We start from the raw sequence: 10,491 nt of genomic DNA on the forward strand, positions 1-10,491 counted from the left end.
GTACCGTATTTTTCACTCCATAAGATGCACCTGACCATAAGACGCACCTAGTTTTTAGAGGAGGAAAGCAAGAAAAAAAATATTCTGAACGAAACAGCGTATGTATGATTTTTGTGGTTCATGCTGTGGCCACAGACATGTGATTTGATGGTGAGTTTGGGGTAGCCCAATGCAAAAATCCCGAGAATCCATGTGGATCTGTGCTTTGTAACCACGTTTTTGTGCCATTGCGGCCCCACGCAACAGTGGGTGTGTGATGTTTTTGGTGCAGGCTGTAGCCATGGACATGCTATGTGATCTGATGGTGGATTTGGGGTGACCCAATGTAAAAATCCTGAGGATCCATGGGCTTTTACCTCTCCCCTCCCAGGCAGCCTCCTTTATCACTAGTGTCCCTTATCTCCCTCCCCGATTGCTTACCGATCAGCTCCTTCCTTTCAGCACTCCCTTCTCTCGTTTGCATTAGTGTCTTTTCCTTAGCTGGAGCAGTTTTTTGCTCCTCCTTTTCTTCTAATTTCTCTCCCTATTGTTTTAGTCTTCCTGTCTCCTCTCCTTGCAAGTTCGTTCTTTACCTCCCCCCTCCCAGGCAGCCTTCTTTATTGCTAGAGTCCCTTATCTTGTTCCCGATCACTTGCTGATCAGTGGCTTTGTTTCAACACCCACTTCCCTCTTTCAAAAAAAAGAGCATGATCTGCTTTTCGCCCCTGGGCAATTCAGCTCCAGGGACCACACATTCGCTCCATAAGACGCACAGACATTTCCCCTTACTTTTTAGGGAGAAAAAAGTGTGTCTTATGGAGTGAAAAATACAGTATTTGGGTGTGGGGTGCCTTAATTTTGCAGTCAGTGGGCCATCTTTTTTTTTTCATTTTTTGCAATGAAGACTATTTCCCATAGGCATCCGGTCTGCCACTGTGAAAACAGGATGCTGGCTTGACCCAGCAAGAAGGAGCGAAGTGGGTGTGAATTGCTTGTCTACTGTAAACCATGGTCTGTGGTTTACTGTGTCATGCAAATGCAGCCACTGTGTTGGCATTTTCCACTTAGGAATATTATATTGCTTTCAAACACCTACACTATTTATGTTAACATCTGACTGTAGCTGATGGAAGAGAAAATGGAGAGGTATTTGTAAGGTGGATTAGCATTTTGGGCAATAGGTTTTAGCTTCACACTGCAAACCCTAATGAAGCAATTAAAAAAAAAAGCAGCCTCACGTTCAGCTTGCATCTGTTAATAAAATCTTACATTCTCAATCAAAGAGTAATTTTAAGGAAACCTTGTGTATGTTTGTATATTGTATATTGTAATATTGACTCATACTGATATGTGCTAGAAGCCAGATGAAGGCTTGGCTAAACTGTGTCATAAATGTGTCTCCAAAACAGATGTTTCACAGCCTAAAGGAGAATATGAGGAGCTGTTGTTGAGAGACATAACTTGCCCAAGGCCTGCCAGTGTGTTTTCATGGGTGAGGTACAATTTGAGCGGAAACCTCCCCAGTGAAAGTCTCAAAAGCCGACATTCTGTCTATCCGCTAGCACACACCAGCTGATCGGGCAACACGGCAATGATGCATTTTCGTTTACAACCTTGTTGATTGGAATATTTTAAGCCCTCATGGTTTGCATTATGACAGCTTCACATCTTTACATCGATATCAACAGCAACTTCATTCTCCAAACGCCAGTAGGCAAAATGGCATCATCCCCACACAAGAGGGTTTGGGGAGAAATCCCAAGGTTTGCAGAAAAAAAATCTTTAAGGGGTGGGGCTTAAGAAAGGAGCTTAAAGAAAAGAGTTTGAAAAAGGAGGCATTTAATGAGAAATTGAGCTTTCTTCCTCAATATCAGAATGACGCATCATATCCATACCATGATAGAATACATGGTATAGTGCACTCCTATTCTGTCCTGAGATGGATCTGGTGGATGGACTGCGTATTATTTGGAGATAGCTTGAAGTAGAGACATATAGAATTAGTTGCTTTACTGCTGGTAGTAATCTAACCATTATTTAGTTCTATGGTCCCCAGTGTGGCACATCTGGGCACTACAGTGCCCATTAATACCTGATTTGGGGCCCAGCCAAGGTCCCCCTGTCCTTCCCAAATATTTGAAGTTATTTTTAAATTGATATTTTGGTGGTTTGGGGCAGGGAGAAATTGGTTGGAAAGATTTGTCTGTTAGTGGAAGGAGTGTTACCTGATTTTTTTTTTCTGTGCTTTTTCTGGTGGAGAGAATTCAGGTGTTTTTTCTGGTTTGTGGGGAGTTCGGAGTTCTGAGCATCACCAGTTTTTCTGCTATAAAATGGGCATTCTGTGTTGCCTACAACAGTCTCTTCATTATACCAATGTGTCCCTGGGCACAAAAAGACTCGGGACATCTGCTTTAGATCACATTCTTTATATAGCCAGCATGCTACTGCACGTTTGTTTGCAGTTATTTTACTTTAGGGAAGTTTTTAATAACTGATGTTTTGATGTATTTTTAGTCTTTTGTTGGAAGCCGCCCAGAGTGGCTGGGTATAAATTATTATTATTATTAATTTAGTCTATTGCAAAATCACAAATGGCTGTTTTTTCCATATATTTATGTACATGGTTCTTCCTGGTATTTTATTTATATGGATCATATATCAATGTGTAAATTGTTACTTTGTATCCCTACTTGTCTTGATTAAAAAAAAATAAATTCTAAGCAGGTTGAAGGTGCAGGACCTTGATGACCCTGTCACTCTGAAAGGGGCTTGTATGTGTATTCACCTCCTCCCTATAGTCAGGAACCGTGCGTGATCAACACAGCACAAACTAAGCCTCCTGGTGTATATTTTGCTCAAGGCGGCTTAGCTTGGTCAGAATCAAGTATATATTTCCAGAGTTAACTCTAAATATATTACGTCTGGTAAATACAGTGGTGCCTCGCAAGATGAAAGGAATCCTTTCCACGAGTCTCTTCATCTTGCGGTTTTTTCGTCTTGCGAAGCAAGCCCATTAGCGGATTAGCGCTATTAGCGGCTTAGCAGATCAGCTGATAAGCGACTTAGATCAGCTGTTAAGCGGCTTAGCGGATCAGCTGATAAGCGGCTTAGCGGATCAGCTGATAAGCGGCTTAGCGGATCAGCTGATAAGCGGCTTAGCGGATCAGCTGTTAAGCGGCTTAGCGGCTTAGCGGATCAGCTGATAAGTGGCTTAGCGGCTTAGAAAAAGGGGGGGAAAGGGGGGAAAAACCCGCAGGAACTCGCAAGACATTTTCGTCTTGCGAAGCAAGCCCATAGGAAATTCGTTTTGCGAAGCACCTCCAAAACGGAAAACCCTTTCGTCTAGCGGGTTTTCCGTCTTGCGAGGCATTCGTCTTGCAGGGCCGTGAAAATTTGTGTCCATGCTTTCTAGATTCATCTAGAAAGTCCACGGCCTAGGACCCTCGTACCTACGGGACCGCCTCTCCCGGTATGCCCCACGGAGAGCCTCAAGGTCCATAAATAGCAACACCCTAGTGGTCCAGGGCCCTAAGGAAGTTAGATTAGATTCAACCAGAGCCAGGGCCTTTTCAACACTGGCTCCAGCCTGGGGGAATGCTCTGCCTCATGAGATCAGGGCCCTGCAGGATCTGATTTCTTTCCGCAGGCCTGTAAGACAGAGTTGTTCTGCCTGGCCTTTGGCTTGAAGCCAATTTGATTCCCTCCCCCTCTTTCTTTTTTCATTTTCCTTTCTCCTCCTGTGATGAGGCTGCATTTTAATATTTTAATGTTTTAATATTTTAATTGTATTTTAATCTTGTTTTTAAGTTGTATTCATTCAACTTGTTTTTATTATTGCTTGTTAGCTGCCCTGAGCCCGGCCTTGGCTGAGGAGGGCGGGGTATAAATAAAAATTATTATTATTATTATTATTATTATTATTATTATTATTATTATTATCTACTGATATACTATCTGAAACCAAATGAGCACATTGGTTGCCAGATGTGTGTTGGGTTTTTTTTCCCATTTCTCCTACCCTACTACATAAACTTTCCATTCACATACATAAACTTTCCATCCCCCACACTGCTCATTCATAAAGATCCATTTACACACACCCATACATCCACAGTGGGTGGAAAGCAGGGCAAGCCCAATCCAGCCAATCACAGCCCACAGTGCATGGATATGGAACCACACTTCCTTGCAATCTCTCTCTTTCTCTTTCTCTTTCTTTCTCTCTCTCTCTCTGTGTGTCTCACACACACACACACACACACACACACACACACACAGTTCAGCTGATCTATGAGAAACAGCTAAGAAGCAAGGACTATGGGGTGAGGCAGGGGGGTCTAGGGAGAAGAGGCTGGTAACAGAATGGGAAGGTCTTGGTAGGCTGCATCTGGTTTGCAAGCTGGTGGTTGTGCCTGTCACCTAAGGAAGCTGGCACTCAGATCTGTCACTGTCTCTGAGGCTAGACTACCTCACAGCACCGTCTAGAGCAGCCTTTCTCAACCTGCGGGCAGGGGCGCCGACTTTTAAAAAATATTGGGGGGGCCCATACCGGGGTCCTCGCCACAAGATCCTGGCTGCGGGGCGCAATTTGGGAGGGCTCGGCTGGCCGGGCCCAGGCCCGCGGGGCTCCTCCGCGCTCCCCTCCCGTGGCGCCTGCAAAGGCTGCGGGTTCCGCTGCACCTCCGTCTCTCTTTCCACTGGTAGCGAGAGCGGGTGGGAGGAGGCCACCCGGGAGCCGGAACCGGGCACCAAATAAGGAGAGCGGGGCGGGCCTGGATCCTGGCCTTGTTTGGCGCTTCCCCTCGGCCGGCGGCCCAGCCAAGCCCGCGGCGGCGGCGAGGCGATGCCCGCGCAGGGGGGCGCCCACCCCTCGGCCCCCGCCCGGCGCTGCCGCCCCAGCACCTGCCCGCTCCTCCCAAGGGGCCTCCTCTCCCTCCCGCCTCTTCGCAGCAGTAATATAATTTTCTTAAATTATTGGGGGGGCAGAGCCCCCCCAAACGAATTTTTGAGGGGGCTCGGGCCCCCTCAGGCCCCATGGAGTCGGCGCCTATGCCTGCGGGTCCCCACATGTTGTTGAACTACAGCTCCCACCACCTCTAGGTAGCAAGGCCAGAGCTCAGGGATGATGGGAGTTGTAGTCCAACAACATCTGGGGACCCACAGGTTGAGAACCACTGGTCTGGAGTATAACATGGGATAACCTTGTGTATGCTACCCTGAGTTTTTTGAAAGAAGAGTGAGACACAAGTTTATGAAAAGAATACCACCACCACCAATGCAAATAATTTTTGGAAGGGACACTATCTGGTCTCAACGCTGCTGTGGCAACTCATCACTAAGGTAGATAACAAACAAGCAGGGTTGGGGAAAGCATTTCAAAGTTGTGTTGCCACCACAGAAAAGTCCCTAGTCACCATTCACTAAATCTTGGGTAGCGGGTTGTGTTGAATCAGACACCAACCTCCGCTGCTGATCTCAGCTGATAATCATATTATCTGGGTGCATAATTACCCAGTTCCTGAGCTACATGGGCTCTTAATGGTTAAAATCAGCACTTTGAATTGTGCCAAGGAACAGACAGGAAGCCAGGGGGTGCTGATGGCAAGGCTGGCAAGATGTGTCCTGAGCAGCCAGCCTTTGTGAGTAGTCCAGTTGCTATGTTCTCAACCAATGAGGGTTAGAATCATAGAATTGTAGACTTGGAAGGGACCACGAGGGTCATCTAGTCCTTCGATGCAGGAATCTTTTTGCCCATCGTGGGGCTCAAACCCCTGACCCTGAGATTAAGAGCCTCACACTCTACCAAAGGCAATTCAGTGCTTTGAATAACTCTTTGATCCAACCCATGATGAGCAGAAGCAGAATGAGTTATAGAAAATAAACAAATTAAAGCCCTATCTGGGCATTCAAAAACAAACACAATGATCACGTGTGGGAGGAGAGTAGGCTCAGGTTTCCAGCCAATGGGGAAAGCCTATTTGAGCCCCAATGTAAACAAGCTCTCAGTTTGTTGGCAGTCTCAGGGAGGGGCCAGAACAGAGCACAACAAGAGTGGGGGAGCCAGTGAGAGTCCTCCCCCTGCCTCACACAATTATCAGTGATTGTTTTTGAACACCTAAAAAAGGTTACAGGTGCACTTTTTTATTTAGAATTTAGTGGCTACTTTGGCATAGATTTGTTTTATTATATTATTTGCACGCAGAGTATCCTCTGCCTTGTCTCTGTACTGCTTTTCTGCACCATCCTATATGCTTCTTTGAGGCCTGGTTGGAAACGCAGCATTGCTGCATGCAGATAATTTCTTTGGGGCGAGGGACTAATGTAGTCAATGTGGCAGAGGACAGTGTCTCCAATCCCCCTTTTAAGCTATGTGATTCTACTTTCTCTATGCAGCACAAGCGACTGCCATTTACAGTGGTACCTCGGGTTACATACGCTTCAGGTTACAGACTCCGCTAACCCAGAAATAGTACCTTGGGTTAAGAACTTTGCTTCAGGATAAGAACAGAAATCGTGCTCCAGCGGTGTGGCAGCAGCAGGAGGCCCCATTAGCTAAAGTGGTGCTTCAGGTTAAGAACAGTTTCAGGTTAAAAACGGACCTCCGGAACGAATTAAGTACGTAACCAGAGGTACCACTGTATTATCAACAAGGACACTTTATGTACATTGGAATAAAAAGGAAGAACTGGAAGACACATGCCGCAGCATCCAAAAATAAACAAAAGCTTGAAGGCTTCTCAAGGTGGCAATCAAGGTGTGCACATTGAAGTGAGCCCCCTGAAGTCAGTGGGGCTTACTTCTCAGTAATGCATACACTTTTGTTGTAAGAGATAACTTTTAAATATTAGAAAGGGTTCTACATGCCTGGCCAACATGAGCAACTGTTTCCATCAAAGCCACAATAACTACTCTGGCAGAAAAAAACATAAAATACAAAAATGAATGTTTCACCAGCTTCAGAACTCCATTTAAACTATGTTGCATTTGTGTAACAAAACTCCTACATTGTACCTTCTTTCTTAAAAAAAAAAAGTAAATGTATCTATTCATTTAGGTTAGGTTTCTCTCCCCTGGAGTATTTGAAAGTAATATAACGATGCTATGAATGTTAGCTTTTAGGTGCTGGGTAAGTCACAGTTCATCCAACATCAGTGACAAAACTCCTGCTGCAGATTTCAAACTTTGCCGAAATTGTAATGATAAAGCTACAACAAAACTGCAATAATTCTAATTGTAGTATAATGCTCATAATGTCTACATACATTAACAGTATTTTTTTTTAATTTAAAGATCTCTAGAAACATTGACACCACTTTCCCCCTCTTTCAAGGTACCTAAAATTTTTTTTTAGAGGCAATTAATGTACCTTCATAGTCAGATTTTATAATTTTATATCTTTGGCATATTCTTTAGATCTACTGTCATGCCGCTAATTTCTACCTGCATTTATGTTTTAAAAAGCAATTGGGCATTTCTGGAAGAAGAATTCATTCTTACACCATTTTCAAAAGAAACGTCACGACTGCTTCATGTTGTTTTTATATTTTTTAAAAAGCACATTCCCTAAATTGGCTGTTTTATTCTTCTGAAAATATAACCCCCATCACAAAACTGCAACGTGGTAATTACAAACTTACTACGGATGGAGCTCTGCCTGCACTTAATTGAAAGTAAGGCTACAATTCCTACCCACTGAAATCAGTGGGGCTGAATGCACGGATCAGGTTGCGATCCTATTTCATAACCCGCTTCTTTCCCTTCCCCACCAAAGAGAGGGAGCCCACAGCAAACATGCAAACAATTCCAAACTCTGGAAGCGTTCAGAAAGTATTTTTAGGTTGCATTTAGGCTGCACTTACTGGGGACAAAATGGCACCGTGGGGCAAGTAACCCAGTCAAACATCAGCAAGATAAGATAAGATGAGAAGAGTTGAGGGGGAGACACACTCACCTACAGAAGGGACGCCCTGGGCATCTTGGCGCTGTTGCCGCAAGGACAGCCAGGACAATCCCAGCCCGCGAGAATCCGGCTCCAGGTGCTTCGCTTTCGACTTTCCGACGGAGCGGCGCCAGCTCCGCGCGCGGGGATCTGCCTCTGGCCAGCGCCTCGTGTCGCTGTGCGCGCAGCGAGCGAGCGGAGATGGCGGAAGGGGCGGGCAAGGGGCGGCACCGCGCCGTCCAGGCAGAAGGACGGACACCGCGCCGTCCATCTGCTCTGTCCGTCCCACCTCGCCGCTGGGAAGCAGCAGCAGCAGCGCCACAAGCTCTTGGGAACTGACGAAGGACAGAGGCGCAGAGACTTGGGGGGTCGGGGTGCTCCGACGGCCAAGCGGCGAACGCGCACAGGCGCACGACGTGGAGTTCGCTAGTGGTTCTCCGTGCTACAGTCCCCCTCTCTTTTCTTAGAGTACCAGGCCGGGGCCGGTTCCCTCAGTGTGGAGGCGTCGCCCCCTTGCAGTCCTTGTCCTTTGGTCTCCCCCCTGAACGCCCGGAAGGAGCCCCATGGAACCCTGCGAGACCTCTTGTAAAGATATATTTGTACACACTGTCGCACAATACCGTACCATTTTTAAAAACCCCTATGAATTCCCTGAATCCTTGCTTTTTTATACTCTGCTAGTTTTATGCTGTGTTTAGTTTTAAATGCATTGTTTGTTGCTTTTACTTTGCACACCGCTTAGATATTTGAAACGTTTTAGGTGGTTTATAAATGTTTTAAAATAAATAAACTGCATTGGGGATCTATGGGAGCAATCAAACATGATTTGGGGAAGGGTCTGAAGGGACGACCACCCCCACCCCCCAAAAAAACCCTCCACAATTTGGGGGCTTGTATTCCAAGGGTAGGGAGCCGGGTTTAGGTCGGATGTGGATCCCTCTGCTGGAAGAAAATGCTTGTAAGGAGAGCCCAGGGCAGGTATTAATAATGAACCCTTACTAAGACCCTGGGAGCTGTCCATGGATGCTGGGTGCTGATTGCTGCCCTATTCAGCATGCCAGTTACTCCCATATGCAGATCTCTAGAGGTAGCAAGTCCCATTGGTTCCTCCTTCCCTTTAATAGTTCTCCAGAACAGATTTCATTCACTGCTTTTTTGCATTATTCTTTTTGTACCAATTGTGGTACCTTCAAGATGTTTTTGCTGATCTCCCAAATCCTGTCTTCCCTCACCATTAGCCTTTCTGGTTAGGACTAAGGCTCAATTCACATGGCAGTTTATTTCATTTCCCCGGTGTTTCACTGTTAACTTCTGTATTATATTTGAGCTCTCACATGGTGCAGAAGCCACTTTTGAAAATCTAGTGCAAGTTTAGGGCTCGTTTCCATGTTAATTGGTTCTAGAAATAATACATTTGCAACCCTACCAACTCAGAAAATCACAAAAGTGAAAAAATTTAGGGAGCTATGTTGGCATACAGTTCTTTCCTGCCATTTTTGTGGATGGTTTGTGAGGAAACAGAAGCTCACACATGTAGAAAGCATGGGGGATTAGTGACGTTGTCCAGTGATCTCCATTGTGATGCCATGCCACTGGTTTGAACGGCATCAGTGAAAGAGCCACTGCAACAGGTACTGTGAAAGTAGTGTTAGAAAATATGGCAGACATGCTAGCATTATAATCCAGGAAAGTAATGCAATATTCAGCATGTACCCTAATAAAAGTCCAAGAACACCTGGAGTGACAGGTTCTGTACCCTTGTTGTACATGGTGTTAGGTTTCACTTCCTAAAACTGCTTTCCCAACCTGGTGCCCTCCAGATGTTTTAGACTACAACTCCCACCATCCTGACCATTGATTGTGTCTGCTGAGGCTCATGGGAACTGTAGTCCTAAACATCTGGAAGGCACCAGGTTGAGGAAGGCTGGCCTAAAGCCTTGTTGTTGTTGTTGTTGTTGCTGCTGCTGCTGCATCTGTGAACAGAAGAAATTTAAGAACTGTAAAATCCCACACGTGCTGCAGCTGATCCGATTATAAACAGAATGAAACATTGTATGCTCTATCTGTGCAGGGAAGAGCTTGTTCTTGCAGCACAGACTCTTTTCCTCTCTCTCTAAGTTCATGTCATTCATCAAGGAAAAAGACAGCTGTGACACCCCCTGGTTGGGAGGGGGGGGGAGGAAGCCCTCCAGTGATATTGAGCTTGTCCCAGCTACCAGCAAAATAGAGCAAAGCTGTGTGCCATGTAATTTTACAAAAGTAGCATTAAAAAAAAATGCATTACCAACTAGCATCCCCTCCCTGACCCACTTGCAGTCCTGGGTGGATTAACTTGTTTATCGATGGATTATCTATGATTCTGTGTTTGCCTCTTTTTTCTCTTGGAACCTCACAAAGGTTGGTTGCAGGAGAGGAGAAAGGCTCAACAGCATTGAAATATGGCTTCCTTTAGCCCTCTGGGGTGGTCTATGGGGGTGGGGGGGTGCTTCACCTGTTCTTTTGACTCCCTAATCCATCTATGTATCACAAATACATAGGGCAGGAGAGAGAGAATTCGAAGGAGTGTATTGGTG

General features: G+C 45.6%; 1 protein-coding gene across 2 annotated transcripts in view; it reads right to left on the bottom strand.

The window, feature by feature from the left end:
- LOC309342596 (gamma-aminobutyric acid receptor subunit pi-like) overlaps positions 1-8,085 on the bottom strand; it is a 44,683-nt gene extending 36,598 nt beyond the window's left edge. The window contains exon 1 of one of the 2 annotated variants that reach the window (XM_081863312.1): positions 7,931-8,085. The gene's annotated coding sequence lies outside the window, so the exon portion shown is untranslated. Of the gene's footprint in view, positions 1-7,924 lie in introns of both variants that reach the window. The other variant, XM_081863313.1, reaches the window with a different exon arrangement.
- Between the last annotated feature and the right edge of the window lie 2,406 nt (positions 8,086-10,491).

Source organism: Podarcis erhardii (assembly GCF_964252035.2).
Source record: "Podarcis erhardii genome assembly, chromosome: 5".
NCBI classification, from domain to species: Eukaryota; Metazoa; Chordata; class Lepidosauria; order Squamata; family Lacertidae; genus Podarcis; species Podarcis erhardii.